Raw genomic sequence first — 27,919 nt, forward strand, 5'->3', positions numbered from 1 at the left:
TCACTGCTTGTACTGTGTGTGCTGTGTCCTGATTGACTGTGTGTGTTCCTAATTCATGTGGCACCTGACTTTATGGTGTTTTGGGAATGCGGAATGTGCTTCCCTCAGGCCAAATGTGCTTTATTGGGGCCAATCTCCCTGGACTATTGTGGTGTCACTGCGCTTATCTGGAGGATTGACCGGAGATTCCTGTTCACACGTTTGTCTGCCAGCTACATGTCACCCCACATGTGACCTGACAATCAGTAACCTCAGGCCTAGGTCGCAGAGCCTACCTGACCATGTGTTTCTGAGTCGGGTTGATGGAGAGTTTATGATGGGCGAATTTGAAAATAATGATGCGATTTCCCTTGTATATGCGAGTGTATCATTATAAACATTGACATTGTTTTGATCGATATTAACAGCAGCGCAGGCCATGCAACCTTGTCTGTACTAAAGTGTATTTTCGCTCAACGGACCCAGTGCAGATCAGCGCTTTCTCTCTTCCGTATATGGTATTTCTCTGAATGAGTGCACGCATTGGAAAGAGCAGAGCAGTGAAAGGCAGTAAAACCACTGCTCTGTCTTTCACTCAATGCGGACCTGAACTGCCTTTGGAACAGTGCATACTAGGAGTGCTGTTTATCATGGATTTTAGGAACGGATGGTAGTCAGGTTGCTTACCATTTGAATCTGCTTTTCTTTGCACCTGTCTTACTTGGCACCAGGGAAAGCACACCCCTTTTTGTATAAGCGACCAATGTATGGAATTAGTCCAATGCGGATTGTGAATCTGCACCCCCCTAAATGGATTTATGGATTCCAGAGTTTAGGGCCAGGTGTATTAGGAATACATTTGGAAAAAAGAGTTGCAATTTGTGCACTGACATTACCCAATGCATATGTATTTTGTGAACCGATTTATATATTAAAAGGTCAGTTCACCATTTTGTAGTGGGTTACAATTCAACCTACCTCATTAATATTAAAGAGGTAGGTCGCAAACTAGAACTAGATGCCATCATAGGGGTGTTGGCCTGCTGGAGTTCTGGTCTGTGACAGCTTTAAAATAAAGCAATCTTTTTTTATGCAGCTAATTTCCCTAAAGGAAAATGGGATGCATTTGAAAACAATGTAGAGCTTCGTAAACTTTTTTTCAAGAGTAAGTAGTGGTTTAATGGACCACTACCTACTCATAAAAATGTTTTTGTCAACATTCCCAAAGGGAAAATGGGTGCTTTTGAGACCCCTTCTCATTTACCACTTTCTAGGAGATGTCAGTAACAAAAATAATTTTTTGTGAATGGGATTCAGTCTAAAAACATTAATACATAATAAGGAATTGGCATTTGAAAGGGATGCCCTAAACACCCACCTTCCAAACACTCATTTGGTATGGTTTCCTAAACCTGTTTAACAACTTGGAAAAAAATGTTGAATAGTTAAATGGTCTTAGTATATTTGAAAAAGGGTTTTAGCATTCACAAACCCTAGGATTTACTGAACAAGAGGGTTTCTAAATGCTAAAACCCTTTGTACAAGAGGCTTGTATTGTTTTGCGCGAATCCACACTCTTCTCTGGCCCCAGCATCATGTGAATGTGTCTGTATAGATTTTAAAGTAATTGCATATATCAAGCAACAAACAGGATTAGGAAAATAAATTCTTTACTTATTTATTTTAGTATTTTATAGAGCAGTATGTATTGCCTTTTAGATGTGGCAGATCATTCTAGCTTTAACTCGTTTAAAACACTAAAGCCGGATTTAGAATTTGGTGGACGGATTACTCCATCACAAACATAAATCAGGTCTCAACTTCTTTTTAATTTTCTTCAATTTCGTAGAAGGAAATTATTCATAACATTCTGTTTGTATTTTTGTTCTATATGACAGTACTCCCCAAAACAGATTTCTTTGACTTATCCTATTATTTTCAAACTTCTGTCTGTCTTGCCCTGAAGGTTGGGAGACTTCTTTAGGGATTTCTATATCAGAAACAGTAAACTTAGCTCAGTTAAAAATAACTGCAGAATCCCCCAAGGCCAGAATTGCTGTAGGAATGATGAACGTCAGGGTTCCTTCATCTCGCCCCCGCATGATCCCGCCACCAATCTACTGTGTTGTAATGTTGCCCACTGGGATAAGCCAATTAGTGCCCGAAGGAATCTGATGGGATAGTGACCAGTGCAGGTGACACCAGTATCCATCATCCACATGATAATACATGTAGTTTATCTTTAATATAGGTGTTATGTATTTGAAATAGCACAGACACCGGAGCAATTTAATGAGGACATTTTCATTGTGAAAGAAATGTGGGATGTTGCACATAAAACAACATGGTGCCAGATTATTTCACCATCGTGCTGTTTTTTCATTAGAATAGTACTTACTTGTAAATTAGGCATTTCTACCACAAACTGTGTACATTGAAACATAGCAGTTCATTCGGTCATAGGCAATGGCAAGGAAAGTGTAGATTTTGCCCCAGTGCAAATACTCTTTGCTGTATTCCTTACAACACAAGCAATAAAATGGTGCAAAGGAATTTGCCATTTTTTCACTGGTGCAAAGCTTAATATAGCCCCATGTGCCTACATTCTAAAGTCGGCAAATTAGCCACTAGATCACATGTCCTCTTAATAAGCACAAATTTGCTCGTTAACAGCATATTTTAGTGCGTGCTGCTTTTCCAGTTTCCAGTTTGCAAGGGGCACTGCTGCTGCCCCAAAATATACAAATGGAAATAAAATGGGTATATTCAGAGAATATTCATGTAGCGGTAGTACAAATAGAAAGGACTATTTCCGTTGTCCCCTTTTATTAATAGGCAGATGTTTCAGCGGCTGATTCACAAAGGCATGCAAAAAGAGTACTTCTGTACAACTACTTCGCGTACTCATTACTCCTTTTGCGAAACGGCCCCAAAAAGGTGATGAGTGTCCTTATGAAAATGTTTGCCAAAACAGACATTACAAAAAAAAGAATACAGAGGTGGGCATTCGGTCAATCTTCTACAGCCACTGCATGTTGGAAGCTTCCATTATGATCTTACTGAGTATATTTACAGCAACTCAGCATCTGATTGGCCAGTAGATTTGTCCACCTTGGGAGTGATCCCATTGCAGTGCATGGCTGTTGAACCATCCATGCTCAGCAATAGAGGCACAGTGTCATGTATTTCCCTGTCAGTCCACTCCACATCCAACAGCAGCAGTACCTGCTGGACGTCATGTGGAATCTGTCATCCTTCTGGGGTGGCTGCTGCTATCCATACACGGAGATGAGACCACAACCGCCCAATACACACCTATCCTTAGTCCAACTCTGCTCTAACACCCTTGTTGGTGCCTGGCCAGCATTGGCAAGGGGCATGCTGCTGGCGGGCATCTTCTATGACAGTGTGCTTCGAATGTACAAAGAGAAAATTCCAGAGAATGGGCAACGGGGGGTGTTAAGGCTTACCCTCTGCTGTGCTTTATCTGATAATGCAAGGGACCTGCCCCCTTTATTTCTGCATACATTAGCACAGCCCCTAGGCTCCACTGGTCCATGTTCAATGTCAGCCCTCGGTTTATCTCCCTATTATTTCAGAAGAGAGTGAACATTTCATATTGACAATGTCATGCCATTTAAAGCTGTTCGGACAGGTGTCAGCTTGAACAGCGACCTCTAATAAACTTCTCACCACAGGTATAATTTTGCATATTTAGGATTATATTTGTTGTTTGAACTAGATTAATTTCTATGGATGTGTTCATAATGTGGGTCAATCTTGTGGTGTTTCCCATTGGGAGCAGGGTCAAGACTGGTTTGCAAATGGCTGGCTTCAAACTGGAATGGCATGGGGAGCAAAAAACAATGGATTTAGGCCCAGATCTCTACTGGGGTGAATGTATGACATTGTTCTGAATTCTGTCCATCAATTGTTCTTTTTGCATTTGTCACCCTGAGTGGGACAGGTATGCCCAGATGTGGGTCCCGTGCTCTCCATGCCACTAGAGTCAAGCTATCCTCGCTGATAAGGTGTGTAACCCCAAAACCGGTCCTAGGATGCTTATTTCCAGTCCAGGGAGGACCTGGCCTGGCATTTCGGGCTGGACTGTTCCCATTGAGCGCAGGGTCAAGACTGATTTGCATATGGCTGGGTTCAAACTGGAATGGCATCGGGAGCAAAATAACAATGGATTTAGGCCCAGATATCTGTACTGGGGTGAATGTATGACATTGTTCAGCATTCTGTCCATCAATTGTTCTTTTTGCATCAATCTTGTGGTGCACCAGCTACTGTGCATGAAATTAATTCATGCGGTTCACATTTCAATGAGCAGATAGACCCAGCACATCAACCCCTTCCGATTAATGATTTTAAGCCTTGCTGAGGGATCGCGGTGGAATGGGGCTAGCAGGGCATTGAGCAGGTGACCAGGCCCCCACCCTCATTTAATGAGCATCTATGACACCACAAAATGTGTATCAGTATGAACACACTTTCTTAGAAAAGGGGGTTACGTTTTTCAGCATGGTTCTAGAAAACTATCTTTCTGTACAATGCATGAGTAGATGGAAGAAAATTAGGTTTGTTTTTGCTCAACATTCATGAGAAACCTAGAAAGGTTCAAAATGTTGAAGCACGAGGGACAGATTATCAGAAAAATACACAGATCTATGCATCATAAATTTACACTTGTGAAGTGCTTAGATTTGCGTATTTGGAAATTCACAAAATCCCTGCAGTTTAATGCATAGACTTTTTCCTCCTCTGAATTGTCTGTCAGTGGGTTTGTTACTTTTTTAAGGATTAGAACAGAAGGCAATTCATAAGTTTGGGGTTAGAGAAAAGTGTGCAATTGTACATGTGTTTGTCTCATGCAGTACCTCGAAAAACTGGTGGTTTGGAGAAATTTGCAATGCTAAATTCACACTTACTGCTGGATTGTGTGAGAAGCCATTGAGAATGACAGTGAACATTTACAACGCTCCGATTGCCAGGAGGTATCCAACATTCAAGGCCTCACTTGACGCTCTCCAATGAACTACTATATTCCCACCTCTGAAATAAGCCTATGACTGCAGAAACATAGGCCACCTGGGCTTTCAGAGGTGTACGTTTTTTCTGCACCGCCAAGTATTTATAGATATTAATTTTGAAGACAGTTTCTGCATGTCTAAACTTTGCCTAGGTGCGCAAAAAAACTGCACGACTCCGGTCCCTTGTGTCCATTCTCAATGATTCCTAAATTAAAAAACATAATTTGTCCTGATCTTGCCTGAGGAAATGCAATGGAAATGCACATTTTCATCTTTAGGATTCAACCAGACCTCCCTCTCCCAGATATGCTGCAGAGGGGCTCCTTCGACGGATGTCAATCAGGGCCTGTTGCTACCCTTAGCTTGACCTTTGATAGCCCCTGCACTGTCTCTGCTACTAGTAAGCTCAGGGGTGATGGCTGCAGTAGTAGGAATGAACAGTAAACAGGGTACCAGAAACCTGGTTTACTTTTTGTAGTTTCCTATACTTGCCCATTCCCCTAGTATTCTGCAAAAAACAAAGTCTGTTGAGAGCTAGCGGTGGGCGAGGGGCCAACCCCATCATGTCATCAGAGTGGGCAAATACTACATGTTGGCATTTCTGCTAGCGCTGAGTCACATTTCTTTATTAATTTACAATGCTGATTCATTGGCTAGCCCTAGAAGTGTCTCGACTTTATCTGGACTCTGAGGCCATGAAAGCAGTGGCCAGAAAAGGAAGTATACCGAGATCCAGCGGCATGATTTACTTTATTGCCCTGTCCATGACCCCCAAGAACAGGGGCGGCTGGTGACATTTGAAAGTGGTGAGGCGTAAATACTCAACGCACATCAGTAGTGTTTTTAAATAATATTTCTCACCAATCAACTAAAAGCCGAATGTAAAATGTAATATAGATCCCCACATACAGTAAACGGTGCACATGAATTATATGCACTTTATGAGCTGCATGGCACACATTCTTGTAGCAGGCATATTAACCCTCGGCGCTACCTTATGAGTCAAAGCTTCCGCTAGACAAACCTCCAATCTCTCTCCAGCACGAACATTATTCACTGGATTTATCTTGACATTTTTATTGTTGCCTGAAAATTGCTGGAGGTAAGGAATGCGACAGCAGGGGCTTTTAAAACAATAATATACTTGTAAATAGGGCGCCCACTACTGAAGTCAGCACCCGGTGCGGTGGCACTGGTCGCACCTCCCTAAAGCTGGCCCTGTCCGAGTGTTCAACACTGCGTTCAAATGTAATCACTGACACTACATCCTGAAGACCAACCGTGAATACAATACTTTCCATAGTATGGCAGCTGGTGCTCGCTGTTCTGAAGTGTTCTGAAGTGTGGCTGTAGCCTCTTTTTTTTAGAATCTGAAGTTGCTGCGCCCTTAAGACATAGAGCGATTAAAAGCCACCGCCCAGTTGTCAGTACACCAACTGTCCTGTAGAGGATAAAGGGGTCACTGTTGCTTTCTTCACAGGACCCAATGGACCGAGGACATCAAGTTTGCAACCTCAAGTCCATTTTAAGGGGCGCATTGTAGTTCTTGTGTTAAGATTGCCTTGTAACTCTGCAAAGGCTCAGGGTGGCATACCGCGGCCTTGAGTTCCCTCAGGTGGTGGAGAAGTGTGGCTCACTGGTTAGAGGAGGCAGACCCGGAAGCCGAGATCAGACCCGGGACCAGGGTTCAATTCCCGACGCGGCAGGGTCTTGAGCCCAAAATGTCCATGGACTCGGTAATTCTCGCTTCGGTGCCTACTCAAATCACAGGTTCACACTCTGCAACTCTGGGCAATAGCTTGCTTAATCTCCACTACGGCCCCCCGCGGCGGGATGCCTGACTTTCACCTTGGGGAACCCAGTAGGGGCTATCTCACAGGGAAAAACCAGGACGGGTTCCCAATGCAAAGCGCTTTGAGACCTGGCGGTGATATCGCGCTATATAAAAACCCATCCATCCATCCATCCATCCTCACATGTGTAGCTGTAGGTCCAGGTGAGCCTGAATGCATTGTTTGTTATTCTATGCTGCCATCCTAAAGATTTTTCGTCTCTGCTTGAACTGCTTCGTTAATAGCACATTGATGTAAAATGGGCAGGGACTAGTGAGACAGGCATTTATCCCTTTGGCAATGTCGACCCTTCGGTCATAGCTTGCATTCTCATCTACCATCCGTCTTTTTAGCGAAGCAAATCTGCAGGTTTCTATAATTTGTTACAACGATGCCATAGCAACCCTTGTAACTTACCCTCTTGGTCTTTTACTTAGTTATTTATTTTACATAATCAGGTGCACACACTAAAATGTGAAAGATTAACTCAGCAAAACGACATTTAGCACAGTCACGACCTCTATACCAAAGCATCCAGTCGCAGGGGGTGGGGGGGGGTTGCGCGGGGGATCGGGTTCCTGGGAATGAATGAAATAATATGAAGTAAAATAAACTTACCTATAGCCGGACCGGTCCGCGCCATCTCTGCTCACCGACCCTTGGCGCCTCACATCACGCACGTATGGGGACTGGCAGCCCCTCGCAGCCAATCCTGGCGCTTGGGGCACAGGTTTCTCTTCGCCCAGAGCACGCCCATTAGGAGCCCAAAGGACTCCTAATGAGCATGCGCAAAAAAGTACAAACGCAAGTGCGCATGAGTGGGCAGGGGTAAAAAATTCAACCTCCGTCCCCACTCATGCGCACTTGTGTTGCTTGCCCTGGTGACATGACATCATCATGTCAGTCAACATGACGCCACCCCGCCCATCCTTAAGGGGGTGGGAGATGTGATGTCATGCTGACTGACATGATGATTGGAATGTCAGTTCTCCCGTCTCCCGCCTGCCTGATTCAGTTTACTCAACGCCGTCGCCGAGGGAGCTGCGGGCGGCTGACGGGGTGCGGGGGGCTACGCCCCCACGCCCCAATGGACGCACCGCGCCTGCCCAAGAAGCCCCCAGGAGGCCGTGGAGAGGCTCACGCTGTTAGAAGAGGCCATTTTTGCTTTCCTTGGCGTGTTGGTAAATCAGTGTCGGCAATTCCAGGTAGTACATGTCCAAAGATGTTTGGCCTACCTCTGTCCATATCAGAGATATTTGAACCAAAACCTTATACTGAAAATATAATTTTTTTTTAAATATCTTTATCGACCATTCTTCATTTTGTGGCGTTTACATAGCATATGTGTTAGGGAGGAATACATATTAGTGGGTATTATCCCCAACTCACAACATAGAGTGTGTAGTTGATCTTTACAAAACCTTGTGTATAATGGGAGTGTAGCACCTTGCTCCTCTCATACACTATACTGTAAACATGGTGGAGATTCAGGTCTGTTTTCTCAGAACGAGCGAGCACTTCCAAAGATATTGTAAGGGCACTATTCTTAAAAGGACCGTTTTCAGATGTTTTCCTAGGCAAACTCATCTTTTTGTTTTGCATAATATTCCTTATTTATATAATATATTCAAATATTTCCCAACATGCCTCGCTGCACACAAATACACTGTAGGACAGGCAGACTTTCTTAAACCTTGGCAGCTTAAGGTACATGCACAGTGCATACTGCACTATAATGGGATTTTTCCTCTTATCATAAATACACACCTTAAGTGATACAGGCGCGGAAATTGCAGACCTTATCTGCAACGCTTGAAAATTGACGGGAAATGTGATTGGTTGGGAGCAAAAATGTCGTGGCTTTCTGCACACGTTAGCCCGATATAAGAGTACTTACTCATGCTATCTGCAAAGGAATGATTGCCTGTGCGTGGATGGGAAGTCAGGAGGTTGCAGGAAATCAGGAGTAACAATGCTTTACATTGCTGAACTATGTCAATGGCTCATGAAAGGTGCACTTTTTAACCCTATGTTTCCCTATACGTTTTTTCAAAGTCACAGCAAAGACAGATGAAAAAAAGTGGTCGAACTATATGTGGGAACCTTCTCAGAAGCAGGAATATGTGAAGGTGATAGGCATCACAACATTGTGCACCAATGTGCCATGTAGCTATTGCACACATTTACAGAAAAATACGTTATAAATTTGACAAGTTGATTGTTAGATCTCGTACTTTGTGGTTGGCTGAGGCGGTGCCCAAGCCAGGCAGAACCTACCACTCTGTCAGGGTTAGGTGATTACACTCACTGTATAACCTGCCCTCACCCTTGGGTAGCTTGGCACTGAGCAGTCAGGTGCATCACAGATGCTTTGTGTAAAGCATTGGCACAGCACTCTCACACAATAAGTACACTGAGCGTCACAAAAGAGACTTCACACATGGTGTATGTAAATAAAGATTGAATTCAACAGACACATTAATTAAAACTATATGACATCATCTATTTTGGGGCATAAATAACACTTGGAAATATTACTAGCAGCACTAGGCCAAACAGTGTTAAAATGACTTCAGTAATATGCACACTTGGAAAAAATCCTATTTTACCACCAGCACCCTTATGCAGTGCGATACATTGTCAGAACTGAGCCCACCCTGGCAAATATTGCAATTCAAACCCATACATTTGTAGGGTGCTCCCCACGTCCCAACGATATCAGGAATATATTCACACAGGGATTATAACACTTTTCAGCTGCACTGTGGGCCAAGGACAGAACGGTAAAACTAATGTCAAAACAGAGTATTCATTAGGTAATGAAACAAGTAAGTAAAATATCACAGCTGCAAAGATTAGCAGGCTGTTCTCAAGCAGTACACTCTCCCACTCACCCAGCTCCGTAACACGGTGCAAAGGATATCGGCAAGTTTGTATGAAGCACACTTGCATACACATCTGCTCAACACCATAACGCAGTGCAAATGATACTTGGCTGGTCATTCGATAATATGAATGCGGAACCGGTGGCACAATCCCTCCCACACCTCTCAGTTACTCCCTACTATCTGCCCACAGGTTAGAGTCAAAATCCCCCACCCCTTACTAAACCGGTTTAAGGCCGGGGTCGTACTTAGTTAGAGATCATAGGAGAAGGCTGGAGTAACTATCACTGTCACCAGGCAACAGTTGTCAAATGGGGGTTTGGCCACCACTCAGTAAGTTCACCCACTTTATGTGGCGCAGAAACAGGCTAGAGGCTGTACCAGTTCAATCAAAAGGTCCGTTAATTCCCCTTCTAGCGCCAGCCCAGTAATGCAAAGCACGGGGTGGGAGTCACACAGTCTCTTGACTAGCTTCCGATCGCTCTCTGAAGTGTTCCTCAGCCCAGTCACTTACTCTCATCACCCAGGCCCAATCCGGACAATACTGCCTGGAAACATGAAGTCATTGGGCCGGGTGACGAGAAGGTAGTTGATTCACCACACTGAGGACAAAACGGGACACTCTGGTGGTTTGGGGGGTGTCAGCTGTCCCTGCGCCCCACGAGAAGCAATACACAATGTCTGGTGCACATTTATCCGAGTCACAGGAGACAATCCGGTAACAATGAACCACAAGTCCGGTTCTCCATACCTACCTGGAAATGAGACACAACGTCAGGTGCGCGATGATATGACTCATACCAGACAATCTGGTCATAATAACCCAAAAGTTGGGTTCACCGTAACTCCTTGGAAATGAGGCACAACATCTGGCGCAGGATGATACGAGTCGCACCAGACAATCCAGTCCCGCACACACAGTTACAAGTTCATTAGTACTGCGTAAGGTAGAATGAGGCACGACTATGGATGTGCCCTCCCTATGAGGGTTGAAACCTGTGAATCAGACACTGCATGCAATGAGCATGCAGTCTGTGTGTCGCATGAGAGAAATGTGGCACTGACGACAAAGCGGGCCACGCGGAGACCCACAACCACTGAATCCACTTACCACCAATGAGACGCTTGTGCGTGCCTAGGCCCCACAATGAAGGGGTCACACTCCTAAGATGCAGGCACAGTTTGGTGGCTCCGCACATAGAAATCCAGTCTCCAGACACAATACTTAGTTCCACGCTCACACTGCATTGCAGTCAGGATCCAGCAGACTATTTAGGCACTTGAGAAGGCACCTCTCTTCAGGTGGAAAACATAGATGGTGTAGGTCCCTCTCAGGAGGTCTTTGATGTCCCTGAGACCTCCACAAAGAACAGAGGGCAAGCCAACGATCCCTTAGAGAGCACACTTCAGGGCGCCACACAGCAGCAGGCCCAGCAGCCACTATTCAGGTAGGGTGCACGGTCCCTTCCAATGACAGTCTCCTCCTTGTGCACGACAGATTCCTCTGGCAGTGTGCACCATGCAGTCCAGGATGTCGGGTCCCATGTCAACACAAATGTATCGCTGTCCAGCTTAAGTATGGCACTAGTAGTTATATTCTAGTGTGCCTTTGAAGTTGGTGATAGTTCAGAGGGTTCCCCTTTGAACCAGAAATGTCTCCCCTAAATTGGAATGCAGAGCTTAATCTTTTGTGGGACCATGATCTGGCTTCCCAGAGGCCAAGTGTCAAAATCTCTCCCACCAATCTACCCAGCAGGTCCTCAAATGGCAGAGGTCTATTGTTTAAGTTCCATGCCCGATGTTTATGGCTGTCGCTGGAACATTCACAGTGCTCCACAGCCTCCAATGTGGACTAGAGTCAAACTAAAAGGTACACAAAAACATTTAGCGCAGAGAAATGCCCACTTTCTAGAAGTCGCATTTCTAAACTATTAATGACAAATCCACCTTTACCGCAGGAGAGGCTTTGTCATTGTGAATCCAGTGATAAAAAACATTATGAGCTGCTCCATTGTAAGCCACTATTGCAGCTTGAAGTCATTTCAACCATTTCCTCGTGTTAACCTATGGGAAGAGGAAGCCTCATAGGTAGTGAAAACACACATGGGTATTCTTCACTACCTGGGCAGGGAAACATGTGTACCTGCCCTGCCTTTCACCTACCACTTGCTTCACCCCTCAGGACTTACCCTAAGGGTGTTCTAGTGGTAGGGAAAGGCACCCTCAGGATTGGTCAATGATTTAGAAAGGTCAATCTGAGCATGAGTGCACAGGCGCACACAAAGGGCTGCAATGGCAGGCTTAAGAAATGTTTGAAAACATCACAAGGGTATTTCCTGCTGTAAGCTAAAACTGTAGTTTACAAGTCATTCAGCAATTCCCCCATGTTGACCCATGGAAAGAGCAGACCTCCTAGTTAGGCACACCCACATGGGGTTATTCACTACCTAGGCAGGGAACACACATGTACTTGCCCTGTCTTTCTGCTACCACTTGCTTAACCTCTCGGGGCTTACCCTAGGGGTGTACTAGTGGTAGTAAGTAGCCCACTCAGCATTGACTAATGGTTTAGAAATGTCAACCTGGGCATAGGTGCAATGGCACACACACACACACAGGCCTGCAATGGTAGACTCAAGACAGGTTTGAAAGGCTATTTTTGTGAGTTGCACAATCAGTGCTGTGGCCCACAAGAAATATTTTCTGCTGTTAACCAGTGCTTTTTTCTCTTGATTGATGAGCCCAACGGATTCCCAAACAATGCATTTTTGCGAAAAATGTAGCAACACATAAAAAGCACTGACAAAGTTAAAAGGCCAAATTCGAACAAAAGATCTATTGGCTTTGCCAATACTTTAAGGGGATGCCCGACAACCCCTTGGCAATAGTCACAATCCCAGTGGGGGAATGGCGGCTACTACGATCTACGCAGTGGCGAGCACAAGCAGTATTACAGCATCATCCTTCCACTCCTCAGGGCCACATCATCAATGGGCGACAAATGCTGCCACTTGATCCTGACATAGTGGGTGTTTATCGGCTGCTTGTGGTTGCAGAGGCAAGGATAAAGCAAAATGGTTGGTCCTACCTGACCTCCACCACAGCGCTGTAATTGGTTGTTGGCCGACATGTGACAGGACGTTGGCAGAGGGAGGCAGCTGCATCTCTCTCCTAAGGTTTAAATAGCTATTTGATTTGCTACCTTTGAATCAAAGATGCTGTTGGCCAATAGCCTTTATACTTGTTTTTTACAGCTTTATAAGAATAAATGTCTGAGTGGGCTTGTCAGAATTCTAACTCATGTCACCCTTCTCCTTAGCATCACACGTATCTTGAACCTGATTCGTTCATTTACAGTGATAACCTTTTGGTTAAATTAGCTGACAATCCTGGTTAAGCCAAGTATACACACCAGGAAAATCAATGCCTTAATGTGCATTTAAAATTACCTCATCAATTCAGAGAGCAGCATACAGGGTGTTTCGAGATTTAATTGGCATTAGGTAGCTAGGAGAATCAATGTGAAAGTTGTATTGTGTAAAGTTGTCCTTGTTCTGACATCTATCACTGAAATATGAGCATATCTTGTATGCTTGGAAAGATCACAGTAACTTGCCTGCACAGAAAATTCAATATTTTACTTGTCAGAATTAGCTTTTCTTCCTTATCTGCTCTTGTTAGTCTGCCACCAGGCGACATTTTGTCAGAATGTGTATTTTTAAAGGTAAATTAGCAGCTAACCTCAAGCTTCCATCTGCACCTCCCAAGATCCATGTTTAACAGGTAACAACGTGCAGACATCACCTTAAAGATGGCATTTGTTTGTCTTTAATCTCCACTCGAAATGGAGTGGAATAATTGAGTTTGAAAATGCAGCTGGCCGCTGCATTGAATTACCAAAGCCTACGGAATAATATGGATAGCACTTTCAATAGCCGCTTGTTGTCTTCAACGCGCTTTATAAATCCCTCATTTCATTTCATTTGAGAAGTTTCGCCACCCAGGCACTAGAAATCACTGCTAGGTCAATCCAGACCCGCCCCTATTTATACTGCACTAGTTGTATGTACATTTATCTTAGATGGATATCCTGAAACTCCAGGACAGATTCGACACTCCCTTTCCTGTGTTTCGCAGGTCTGATTTAAAGAATCTTTTCTTGGTGGTGTTCTCCTATCTGCAAGCATGATGTAACTCTCATATTTCAGGTGTTTACCAGACATTGGAGTTATATTTAGTGCCTAATTTGTAAAAGAATAAGTGCTGGGGCCCAACGATTTGCTCAGATATCCGTAGCCAAGGCTACAAGGTTGCATAATCTTGATTCCTCCTCACGCCTCTTTACACCACCACCAGACTATCCCCGCCCCTTTATCTCACTCATACAGATTCCTGTGTTTACCCTTTGTCACATTTTTTACATCCTTTTCTTCCTCCTCTCTCCCTTGTGCATTTTTCTGCTCTTGCTCTGGGTCAAATTCTGATACGGATAAGTAAGTGCCGGTCCACAAAAATAAGTGCTTTGAGATCCCGCCTGAAACCAACGCCTCTAATTAAGCACTGGTTACATTTGAACCTGATTAACTTGTGAATGAAATGATCAAATCTACATTTTACAGTACAGTTGGCAATTCCTCTGAAACCAGGAAGTACCATTTTATTTTCCAAAATGGCTTTCCTTGACTTTGATTATAATAGCACCTAACGTTTAAGCAGTACAAGTCAATTCAGTTTGTCATGCATGACTTCCCTATGAAGCCTCGATCGTTCAAATCAGATTCTTATTTTGGTAATTCATTGCTATGGCGTTGCAACAATTGATAACAAAACTCGTTACCCACTATTGCTACGTCATAAGAAGGCCTTCCAGGCGAGGATGACAAGGCTCACCGAGAGCCTGTCAGCACAGCACTGCTTGTATGCTTTGACTGAAAGGGGGAGAAGAAAGTCAGGGAAGGTGTTGGTTAAGGATGGCAGTTAAGGTATTTTTTTCACATTTGGGCCAGGGAGGAGAGGCCATGTTATCTATGGCTCCCCCATTACTCCTCTGCCCCTACGTTGAGAACAGAGGCTGATGATTTTATAGATGGGTAGCTGTAAATTAGCAGGATATTTGTAACCTCGGCATTCTGAGTAATGTCATAGAAAACTCAAGCTTGGCTCTAATTGTCTATTTTGTGTCACTTAGTGCCCCTTAGTGAAAAACATGCCTGTAACTCAGTTATCCATCTATATTTCTATATGTAGTGCTTGCTACAGGACATGAGGTTTAATTTTCACTAATTTTGGAACTTCGTTAATGCACAAAGCATGTTAATATGATCAGAGGCATAAAGCCCATTTCAGAGTTATAGACTCAAGTGGCAGTCAAGGAGTGCTGGTCTGGAAACCAAAAGTAGCTCTGGTAAACAAATTAAAAACAACTCCACTACCTTCCTCTCCATGCTTTCTCGCTCTCTTTCCATCCATCCATCCATTCTCCATCTCCTTCTCTCCTGTTTCTTTTGTCCGGTCTCTCCCTCTCAAACTCCACTTGCCTTCTGCAATTAATGTCTGGTAGCTGGGGAAAGTGGCAAAAGTACCAGCGCAGCTCTGGGATTTCAAAACTAGTCTCCAGCGGCTCCAGCCCGCCAAAGAAATGCCCACTGGAATAAAAGGCTAGTCCTGTTTTGCAGGCAAACACCTATAAGAAAGGGTGAAGGGTTGTTAACAATTGCTTTAGCCAGGGGCAGAAAAGCTATATTTCTATACTGTAAATGAAACAAAGGGAAATAGAAAGATACACATTGGAACAGCCTATAAACACTATTATTGGTCCTCTTCCATTCCATACTTCCTTATGTCCTCCCTTCTCACTTTACAGCAACACACTCTTACTTTGCAGCACTCTTTACATAAGGGTGACACCATTTTGATAAACTGATGGCTGACCAGGTCTGTTCTCGAATGATGTGATTTGACTGCTTGGTCACTTCATCTTTTTAATCTACTGTAGCAACCATGCTAAGTCATTCAACTGAGATGAGTTGACTATGAAACACATCATCTAAACCAAAGTTTATTGTTTATATATTTTGGACCACCTATGTGGTTTATTGCCCTCGTGAGAGGGCTATTCTCAATGATAACAGAAAATAAAAGAGCGATTATACCAGAGCAAGGGCATGTGGTTTGTGGAGAGCTTAGCAAGGGTGGCACCATAATGTTCGCAGGCACAGGCAGGTTTGCTCCTGGATTTGATGAGACTGGAGGTATGGGGGGCAGTAGAAGGGTAGTTTATAGTGGATAGGAAGACCCAATTGATCTGTATCCCTACAGGGTGAACGGAGCCTGGAGAACCGACCCCCCTACCCGGGCAGAGCAGTGTTTTTTTACTGGTGCGGGCTGCACAGGATCTGTCTCCGTGGAGCGGGACCGTGACGGCTGGGATTGGCAGAGGTTGGGAAACACGTAAAGGAAGTACCAGCAAGTGTGCTCCGAGGGAGGCCCAAACGACTGTTGCCTCGGTGCGGAGCACATCAGGGATTGGCTGATCTGCCCAAAGTAATCAAACGTAGGAGTGAGGCTGACCCAAGGGCGGCCCCACCACAGACTGCTACAGGTGAGGGTGCGGCCTGGCTGAGCGGACAGGCTGGAGACACCAGTGCGAATGGGTCCTGTTAAACAGAGGATCGGTGATGGCCAGAGGGGGGAGGAAGTAGAAACAGCCCCTACCCCCGTTACACACTTCCACAGACCTGAAAAGCACACAGAGCAGACCGCCAATCTGGCTGGCTTTTCCTGCTATATAATAATCAATTAAGAAAGGATCACTTGTCCTGCACAGCCTTAGGTATATTGCAGGAACAGGGGGTGCGTCCCAAATTAAAAGACCCTCACGCACGTGATGGGTATGATGGTGTTTTAGCGGTATATCTTGGTTCTCCGCTATCTAGTCACGTGTGTGCATAATCATCAGGTCGATCAGGTTATGCAACCTCCACCAGGAGGTACTTACCCAAGGTTGAAACAGTAGTGAGCCAGTGATAAGGGATTTTAAAAAAGGCCCGGAAAACCAGAAGTAAACTTTAATAGGTCTGGGTTCGGGTCTAGTAAACTCTGATCCAGTGCATCTTAGGAACTTTTTTTATGAGCAATAGATGTACTCAGAGTATTATTAAAAATTAGTGAGAAGGGAGGGAGTTAAAATTGGTCGACATGTTTCTGCCTCATTTGCCTTGATAGGACTTATGGGCTTTCATCAGGACCGTTATGTGAATAACGTGAAGGTAAGGGGGTGTGGTCAAAGTGCTCTCAATAAAGTGATAAGAATTAGGTATATTGACCTGTCTCTTTTTGAATGAGGTCACAATGTACCTGTAAGGAGAAATAAAACGCGATTGTTTTTCAACACACATGAGAGGGGGTACATGGGGATACACACCAAGCAGAAATCTGCTTAACAAATCTATCCATTGATAGATTTTCGTAACAACTAAAAAATGGCAATACTTCATAAAGCGTCTGCTATAAATGGCAATGTCAACTCTCTCTTCAAACACTCCAAACTCAAGCAGAGGGCTATGGCATGCTCAGAGGTAGGTGCTGCATGCATGTAATTACAGCGTTTGTATAAGTGTGAGATATATTGTGGTTTTGACCCCGTATAATTCTATGATGGTGCACTTCACTCGATGTCGTTGTGGAATATTCAACATGTATAACTATAACTTCTCTGGTTCACACGAAAAATTACATTTTAATGTGTAATATAGTGCCTATTCACACGTGTTCTCTTATAAATGTGCCCCTAACAGACCTCGGTCTGTTCTCTTAGAAAGTGCATATTACCTCGCGCGTATGGGTAATGCGCTTCAGTCGGGTGAAAGGGCTTCAGGAGGACTAAACAGAGGGAAAAGTTTAAGTTAAAGCTCGATTCAGCACAGTACTTGCGGTTCTCGGTGTTCTTGTTCCCCAATCGCGCTACCTATTGCGTCCTGTCCTGGCGTCCTCTGTGAATGCGCTGCCCTCGTCGACCCGGAAACGTTCGAATCTGTTTCCGGGTCGGTAAAAACATTAGGAGTGAATCTCATTGGTCCTCCTGTGTATCACTATGGCAACCTGGGCAGTCGGTCACACTATTCCCAGCGAGTTGTTTAAGTTTGTGATGTACTCAATAAGGTTGTGGAAATAACAATAAAATAATGGGGGGACATAGATGTCGATCGATGTCGTAGTTGGAAGTGGAGGCTTTGGTTTACACAACCTATATACAACGATTATAAGAGTTGATGCGTGCTTCGATGACAGACTGTGGCACAGCGAAGTTATGTCTATTGGCAATATAATGATATTTGGTGGTGATCCATTGAACTCACATTGCATCTTCGTTTGTGGGGTAGTTACGCTAGGTGCGTGCTATCCGAATCACAGAGATATAGTACAGTGACTGGGTGTTCGCTCCCATGTTCGGGTGACTCCTAATGAGGAACAGTATCCATTGTTCGTGGTGAGGAATTATATTCATTGGGCTTGTATAAGTTGTTCATTTCCTGTTCAGGCTGAGCCAGGGGATGTTATCATTCAACCCTTCGCGGTCGGTTCCAAGTCTATGTACCCATCTTTGCTCCTTCTCAAAAAGGATTTTCTCGGCATTACTGTCTTTGTTGGGTAAAGTCTCAAGGATGACCCAATGAAGGTCTTGTGTTGTATGGCCCTTTTCTAGATAGTGATTGGCCATTTTCGTGGTGCTCTTTTTACATTTCACGTTGCTTCGGTGTTCACAAAGTCTTTGTTTGGCTTTTCTGCATGTCATGCCAATATATCTAAGGTTACAAGGGCAAGTAATCATGTAAACCACGTGACTGGTATTACAATTAGTGTGGCTACGTATGGTCCATTTTAAGTCTGGTAGTAATTGGAGTTCTTTTGTGGGTCTTGTGAGGCTTTTCCTGCTGGCAGTGCATGCAGTGCAGGCCCCTGGTGTGGCCAGGAGTAGGTTGCACATTGGATCGGCCAAGGAAATTGAGGCCTGGAGGCCCATTAATTGATTTACTGCTCCCGCAGCTGCTGCTGACCCCCAGGTCAGTGGTTCGAGTCCCTCCCCCACCCGCAGGTTCCCACCTGCGGATCATTCATGGTGGTCCAGCGGGGAGCTTCTCGGCTCTGTCGACGCTCTGTCCTCTTACTCTCTGCCTTTCTTTTTCCTTCCTTTCTCTTTCTAGCTTCTCGCTCAATGTTTTCACTTTCTGCTCTCTCTTATTTGCAACTTTTTCCCTGTGTCCCTGTCACTGCTCGTCCCCCGCTGCCCCACCCTCTCCAGCACCAAATTCCCTCTTCTCCCAGCTGTACAGCACTCCCCTCACACTACTTATGGCAGCCACTTAGCTGACACGTGCAGTGGACGCTTGCAGCCAGCGCACCAAACGCAAGCCTTTCAGTGCCAGTGCCTGCCAGCGCCTGGACTGCGCCCAGTGCCACAGACCCTGGTCCTTGGACCATCCAACAATACAAGGCCAGCGCTCTCTACGCAATCAACACTGGACGCCACACCACCTGCTGCCGGGCATCGCTGATGGACACCCAAGGACCATTTTCCTACCGGAACTGCAGCTGCACCTTCGCCTGCCACTGCAAAGCAGCCCCGCCTACCGCAAGACTGTCAAACACCGGATCCGACCGCCTCAACGACATCCTGCTCAACACACGCTTCTGCCACAAACACGCCATGGAGATCTTTGACCTGCTCAACTCCATTGACCCCGACATCACCTTCCTCATGGAAACCTGGATGAACTCTACTCTGCCCCAGACATCACCACTGTCATCCCTGATGGCTAAAAGATCATCCACAAGTACTGTGTTAACAAACCAGGGGGAGGCATCGCTATCGTACACAAAAGCACCCTTCACTTCACCACCCACATGGACGACCTCTCGGCCAACCTGGAGCACCTCCACTTCCACTTCCACTTCCAGGTCCAGACCAACCTGAACACCACCCTTATCTACAGACCCTCCCGGACCCCACCCTTTAGCAATTCTATCATTGACTTCATCGCACACCACGCTTTTGCCTCCACAGACTAAATCCTCCTCGGTGACCTCAACTTTCACCTGGAAAACCCCAATGACAAAAACATCTTATCCCTCCAGGAGAGCCTCTGCACTGTCGGACTCAAACAACTGGTCACCTCCCCGACCCACTCAGCGGGACCCACCCAATCTTATCTGCCAGCGACAACATCACCTTTGGCCACACCACCAAGCTCCTGTGGACCGACCACCGCTGCGTCCATTTCGCCTTCGCCACACCCACCGTACACCACCACACCCAACACTCCCCTCATCAAAGCTGGAACAAGTCACCAACGAACAGATCACCACCTCCCTCAACAAAACCCCTCCACAGACACCAATACCACAGCAAGCAACCTCCACTGATGGATCCCCAAATGCGTCATCACTTTGGCTCCCCTGAAGAAAACCCCAAGCAAGCGACACTCCAAGAATGCCAGTTGGCACTGTCCCGCCCTTCATGAATCCAGACGCACCTGTAGAGGGCTTGAAAAGAGATGGAGGAACAGCAAAACCCCGGAAGACTCAGACAAGGTCCTCGAGAAGGCCATCAATGCCCAACTTTCAGAGTTCATTGAAGCAAACCACATCCTCGACCTCTCTAAATCCGTTTTCCGAAGCCACCACAGCACCGAAACTGCCCTCCTTGCTACCACGTATGGCATCCGTGACCTCCTCGACCGAGGCAAAACTGCAGCCCTCATTCTTCTGGACCTCTCAGCGGTCTTCAATACCTTCTCTCACCGCACACTATGCACAAGACTCAGTGACAAAGCCCTGGAATGGATCCGGTCCTTCCTCACCGGCCGAACACAGAGTCAGACTACCTCCATTCCTCTCGGAACCCACAGAGATCAGCTGTGGAGTACCTCAAGGCTCCACTCTGAGCCCTATGCTTTTCAACATCAACATGGCCCTGCTCGCATCCATCGTCAGAAAGCACTGACTCACCTACACTGATGACACCCAACTGATTCTCTCCTTCACCAACGAACCCACAGTAGTCAAGAACAACTTTCACGATGGGATGAAGGCTGTCGCCATCTGAATGAAGAACAGCTGCCTCAAGCTCAACTCAGGAAAGACCCAAGTCCTCATCACGGGCTCCACCCCATCTGCCTGGGACAACTCTTGGTGGCCAGCAGCACTTGGAACCTCCCCCGCACCCACAGAAAACGTGCAGAACCTCTGTGTCATCCTGGTATCCTCCCAATCCATGAACTGCCAGATCAATGCTGTCTCATCATCCTGCTTCCACACACTACGCCTACTCTGGGAGATCTTCGAATGGATTCCCACCAAGTCCAGAAAGACGGTCACCCACGCACTCGTCAGCAGCAGAATCAACTACGGAAACGCACTCTACGCCAACATCACCCAGAAATTCCTCACGAAACTGCAGAACATCTGGAACGCCTCTGCCAGACTCATCCTCAACATCCCCTGCCAAAGCCACATCACCAGCCACCTCAGAGATCTTGACTGGTTTTGAGTTAACAAAAGAATCACCTTCAAGCTCCTCACACATGAGCTCAAGCCCTACATGATGTGTGACCAGCATACCTCAACCACTGCCTCGCATTCTGCATACCCACTAGAGACCTCTGCTCCGCCGGAATGGCCCTGGCTACTGTCCCACGTATCCGCAAGACCACAGCCGAAGGAAGATCCTTCTCCTACCTCATAAGCAAAGACCTGGAACCCCCTGCCTCTCCACCTCCGGCAATCACGGTACCGGCCTCAATACAGAAAAGACCTTCATACATGGCTCTTCTACTGAACCAAAGCGCCTTCAACACACCAGCAGCTCTCCTCCCACCCCCAGAGCCTTGAGACCCTTACGAATGAATAGTCGCACTTTACAAGCCATTTATTGATTGGTGCTTCCTGTTGCCTAAGTCTGTCGTCCTCTTCTTAGTTAGTCATAACTTTGTATATTCAATGTGTGACTTGGGGGTATTCTATCAGGAACTGGATTTGTCAAAGACCACAAGTAATTCACAGCATGTCTGTGAGATGTCAACATTCACTCACATCCAACATTAGAATATTTGAAATGCTAGCACTGAAGGCGAAAATGTATCCCTAACATTGTGCACATCCGATGAATTAAGACACACTTGAACATATCTACTGAATAATATGTGCCACCCATGTATGCTTCCCCTCTTGTAGGACACCATGCAAAGCCCAAGGTGTATAGAGGATTCCGATATTGTCTATCGGTCTCTTTACAGTGTTAATAGAGGTATGCAGTCTGAATTTGTTATATTAATGATGTGACTTAAAGGGCATCATTTCTAACTACACAGAATCAGGGCTTTGAATGTTTCCTAAACAATATTTGACTTTACTGAAGCACTAAATCACAGTGAAAGTAAATTTAGACCACAAACTTCTTATGTGTCGCACTCTATCCTAGTTATGTGTAGAGTTGTAGTACTTTGATGTCCTGCCACCCATATCCAAACAATTTTGATTGGCAACTCTCCACACCTCACTTTTCGATCATACTTTTTTGACATGCAAAAGAGTGATATATGTATAGAAAGAAATTTAAAAAAAAAGAAATATAGACCAACGAAAGTTTGTAATATGTGACACTATAAAGTAACCTTGAACTGCAGTGAAATATGGTCCCACTTGGCTAGAGTGTAAGATGGGCTTTGTTTGTGAACTGTGTGTAGGTAAACAATCCCTCATAGATCACCAAAAGGGCGTAAAGTAAAACCATTCAAATGCTTCTGCTACAGTTCAGCATCCAAGAGGGTGCACCGTGCTTTACGCGGTAGGTGAGTTATGCTACAACAGCACATTGGGCACTGGCATACCAGATCATTATTATTCATGAGCAAAACAATGCCTTCTGAATTTCACATTGACTGTGGTCCATATTTGTTAAAAGGCCCCCACTGAGTGAGCGATCATGGCAAATCCTCTCAGTTCTGCAGGCACCATTATGCAGTTGTTCCAGCTGCCACAGCAGGGGTCACAGGTTCAGGTCAGAGGGCAGAGAGGCCTACTGACCTTAATCAGCAGAATCCATTAGCCCCAAAGAGCAGAAAGCAGCCCAATACAAACTGGTAAATGTTTCATACCGAGTCTGGCTGGAAGGCATTCAGTACAGTGTACTGAGATTATACATACTCATACCCTTGCAAATCAATAAAGGCTCTAAAGAAATTTCATAGAGGAGCTTCACAGCGCTGTGCCATATTAGCATTGTGGGCACTGCCCCGTCCATGGCAGTGCTGCTCCACGCACCATGGAGACAATTAACATATTGCAACATACAATTACAAATTAAGCACTGATGCCCATTTTGTGTAGAACCCGCTGAAAAAGTGTCACCAAACGTTTGTAAACAGCTCCCCACACTCCAAATCAGTGAGATATATTGAACTTGGCACATATACATACTGAGCGCTCTGCAAACTGAATTGCCTTTTAGTGCTGTAGTTCAGCGACCCTAAAACCAGGGGCCAATTAAAGGGATCTTTGGTGCCCTGAAGATGCGTTTTAAACATTACATTATGAAAGATAGCTCTGGTTTGTAAAAGATAGTAGGTACGATTCACGAAAACGTTGTCAAAAGTTAGTGTGACTTACTTGTGTAGCATTTTCAGGGATGAATTTATAAAAATGTAAGTGAAGGCGGACAACATTATCCTTAGGGGTCTGCAGTTGGAAAGCGGGGGCTGCCAAACACCAAGGCCGCCCAGTCTTGATTTCACTTTATGCCCCTTTCTTCCATCACCCTCCACTTCCTGTTTCTTTATTTCACTCCTCCGGGTTCTTTTTCAACCCTGCTTTCCCCCTGGTTCCCCACCTTGCTCCTTCTTCTGTCCCCCTCTACATACATCCCGTTTGTCTGCAGCTCTTGGTCAAAGACTGATGATGAAGAACAGCCCCCAGGTAGCAACATCCGTGGTCCACCAACTGAACGCCACTGAGAGGGGCCTCGGGGATGGACAAGCTGTTAGAGTAGGTGGAACAGGAGGTGTGCTTGGGACTGTATCCAGGGGCTGCGACTAGTGAAGCCGGAGGCGCATCATTACTGCCTCATCTAAAGAGATGCGAAGAAAGAGAAGAACCTGTCCTCAGCTAACTCACACTGGCCTATGCTTTGTACCAGCGTCACGAGCCAGGAATGCCAATTTCTGAAGCATCCTTTCCCATCGCACTAGAATGGTTCATTTAATTGAAGAAGCTAATCCTGCATCTATGTGCATGGTATACGTCGAAGAGGGAGGGCTGAATGTATGGAAACAGCCTGCGGATCCATCTGTCTTGTATATATAAAAATGAACATTAAACGCTGCGAGACAGATCTGCTTCAGTGAGTCTGCGGAAAAGGTTTCGGTGATTTGGACCTATAGGGATCGAAGTCATAAGCTAATTGCTTGTTCATTGTAAGTGATTTCAGGTAAGCCATACTCCAGGCCCCGCATATGCATCACACAGTCTATGCAGGACCCGCCCTCTGCTATTGGTGGGGTGGGGCAGTGGGAGTCGACCAATCAGTGCTGTTCTCTGCTGATGTAGACCCCGGAGGAGAGCGCAGTCAATCCACTGCGCTGCTCACTGCACTCGGATTTCTACTTTCTAAACCATCCATCATGTACACCCTTTGTCTATCAGGGCACCGTACCGTAGGAAAAAGAATTTAAAAGGAAATGCATTTGCTAATCTTACTCAAATATACACTGCTTGTTTCAGTTTGACATAGATAACAGTCACTATAAAGTAAAACTGATACAATAAGGCAAACTTGATATCTCCTTTCCATTGACGCTTGTAATTCCTTTTTTAATGAAAAACTCAAATTGCATTTTTGTACTGGATATAGTTCAGACCTGGGTCCGAGGCACAGCGGGGAGCAGCAGAGTGAAAAGTGGGAGTCACAGATGAACGCAGATTACAGAAACTGGGATGTGGCAGATGAGTTAGGTGAGCACATAAATCATGAAGCACTTTTCGGTGTTCTGTTTTTATTTTATTTTTTAAATTATACATGCGCAGAGTTCTAAACAGAGGTAGGTATGTTCCTTGCACAGATCTATGTGGTGTAGTGGTCCAGGGCTGAAGATTGAAACAGAATCCTGATCACCAAACTGAAAGATCAGCGAGGCAGGCACTAGAACACACATCCACCGAAATCCGCGCAATGTACATCTGTTCATCGAATTCACAGACTGAGCTCTTATAAGATTATCTCTTTCTACAGAAACTAGGAGTATCCCCGACAGGCTGCCAACTCTGAACAGCTAGTGGGACTGGGGCAAAGTCAGCAATTGAACCAAGTCAGTCCTAGACTGTGACTACCTCTGCCCCGGTCTTTAGAGGTGCTGGCCTGTTGGCAAGTCTCCAGATCTACCCGTCAGCCAGTCGGCCTCTGGGAACTAGGCTAGCCATGGGTCCGGGTTGATGCAGCCTCAAAGTGTGTCCGCTATGGAGCATCTGGACTAATGTCAGTTTACTTTTCAGTTTTCCAACTGCACCATTAGATTGTACTCTGGAATAACGAGTACAAGAATATTGCAACACACCAATATCGTAGACAAAATTTGGGGAAGGTAAATGCATATGGGAAAGTGTAAATTTACTATTCCTAACTCCACACTAGCTATGTACCACAACTTAACTCCCATCTATGTATATGTAGTCAAGTAACATTTATGTGGAGTTTGGTATAGAAAAGCTGTACATACATATCTTTTGATATTCTGGTCCTCAATACTTTGCCTATGATATTAGTGTGTCACGATGTTTCTCACTCAATATTCAGGATGCACACCACACCATTATACAGTTTTCCCTGAAGCCCAATAAAACTCAAAAACGTAAAGAAACACAGTTGAAGGAGCAAGCAACCAAAAACCAAACTTGACGACAAACCCACTGAGCTTTTATTTAAATAGCAGCATGATAAAACACTATGCAAATCAAAATGGAAAGAACATGCCAAATAAACCGATCTTCAAGTGACATAATCGCACTATCTGTGTTTCACACCTCAATGTGTAACACAAAAATAGTAATCTAACCGCAGTTCATCCGTTCAAAAAAAACCTGCATTGTGAACCGCACTAACACCATCCATTAAAGGACCTACTGCTGATCCATTACACAAAAAAATCTATGAAGAACAATGTTAGCTCTCGGTGGAAATTGAATTGCACAGCTTTGCACCCTGTAATGCTTCTCTGCTCAACATCAGATAGGCGTGGACTTCTACCTTCAAACACAACACGGTGTGCCAGATGAGTCGAACAAATATATGTGTAATTTTGCCCCCAGCTGCTGCCCACTTCTTGGAGATCCGGACAGCGACAAGCGCACAATGTGGCATGAGCAATGCATTTCCCCAGTCTTTTCGACAAGTTAGAGTGTCCAGCTGCCAACCATCCAACAAGACTTGACTCCACCAACTACACATAGCAATCCATCTTTGGGAGCACTGGACCATCAAATCATGCCAATGCGCACTCAAAGGTCTTTTTCTCCCTACTGAGATGGAGTTCCATCAAATCTTGTCAATAGCAAATCAGCTAAAGTGAAGCACGCATAAATTAGCTGAAATGTATGCAAAATGCTCATTCACCAAAGCATACAATTATACCAACCAAGCCCCATGATTGCAAGCAGACAGCTACAGCTGTTCTCCCGCAGAGCCAATAAAAACCCATTCACACTTTTGGACCGGTTTCGTGGGGATCCGTAGAAATCCTCAATGAAACCTGGTTGATTCAGCAAAGGGAAGCAATGCATGCATTTAATGAAAGAAAAATATAAGGCGCGTTCCCCGAGCCATGCTGGTACACCTTGGCTGTAGCAAGCAAACAGCTGTATCTAAATTCAGCACAGACAAAATTCGTGCACAGATTTTTTAAGTCAGATTTTTTTTTCAAAGTTTAAGGTTCGCGGTGATCTTTGAACCCCTTGGCTAAGAACCTAGATCTCATGCAGTGTGACAGAAACTCTGCAGATGAAGGGAATATGAGCAGTCAGTGAACACCCTGGCCAGCAGCGCACCGGGCAAACGTTACCTTCAGACTTGATGCTGATGGGGGGCTTTAAGCACAAATCCTTGCGCTTTGTGGAGTCGGGACCCTTCGGGGCTGCCGGCGTCCCTGCGGAGTTCTCCGGAGCTGGGAGTCGGAGGGGTGGAAGGATGCTCGGCCGGCGCTACTCTACATTTCTGGAGAGGCAGCGCACGCACACACGGCGCAGCTGTCAGCGCGCTGATGAGGGAGAGAACGCCTCTCCCCTCGTCCCTCCTTGTGCAGCCGCGCAGCACTCACTCCGAGCAAGCAGCCTGCGCAGGCAACTCTCGGGGGCTGGGGGAGCAGCAGAGAAATCAATAGCGCTCATCTGCCTGCAGCCTGCCAGCCAGAAACGCTGCTGCAGAGCATGCTTGAAGGGAGGGCCGTCTCTCCCTCTCTCTCTTTCACGCACACACACACACGCCAACGCACGCACGCTGAGGCTTCCCCGCTGGTACCGAACTACGTTGTTTCACAACGCACAGCTTCTCCTTGTTGGCACTAATTGCTGAGCTAAACATGGTTAATTTATACGCAGGAATACCACAGAAACATTCCTAACCTCTCGCTATGCGTTGCTCTTCAACACCCCCCCCCCCCCTTACACCCACCTCCAGTTCATTTATGGCAATCATTAAAAGATATAATCTGAAGAAGAGGCAGCTTCTAGGTGCATCCATTTTCGTGGTAGAAAAGGGCTGTTTTGCTGAGGGGGTCAGTATGCCGATCTTCCCCTTTTAATTCAACCACTGCTGTAATGCACGCCTTCTGGAGATTACATGAATAGATGGGGTGTGTAAAAGGCGAGGTCTGCCTTCCGTTGCATAACTGTAGCGTGAATACAGAAGAAAACATTGCTCCCACATCTCTTAGTTATTTTGCATGGGAGGCATGTGTCTTCCTCCAGAGGTTTAACGTCCTCAATGGATGAATGGGTTGATGACATCATTTTTTACTGCAAGTTTGATTTGGCCTCAAGTAACATGATGGCTGTTGGGACGGAAAAGTATCTCGCATGTTGATGGGCGTGTTCCCAGGCCCTGAGTTCTCCAGCAACAGTGGTAATTGATATTCTGATTTTTGGA

General features: G+C 45.5%; 1 protein-coding gene across 1 annotated transcript in view; it reads right to left on the reverse strand.

The window, feature by feature from the left end:
• The window catches only part of RPH3A (rabphilin 3A), a 1,088,002-nt gene extending 1,060,689 nt beyond the window's left edge, over window positions 1–27,313 (reverse strand). Inside the window, exon 1 of the mRNA XM_078667417.1 lies at window positions 26,838–27,313. The gene's annotated coding sequence lies outside the window, so the exon portion shown is untranslated. The remainder of the gene's footprint in view (window positions 1–26,837) is intronic.
• Between the last annotated feature and the right edge of the window lie 606 nt (window positions 27,314–27,919).

Source organism: Lissotriton helveticus, chromosome 11 (assembly GCF_964261635.1).
Source record: "Lissotriton helveticus chromosome 11, aLisHel1.1, whole genome shotgun sequence".
NCBI classification, from domain to species: domain Eukaryota; kingdom Metazoa; phylum Chordata; class Amphibia; order Caudata; family Salamandridae; genus Lissotriton; species Lissotriton helveticus.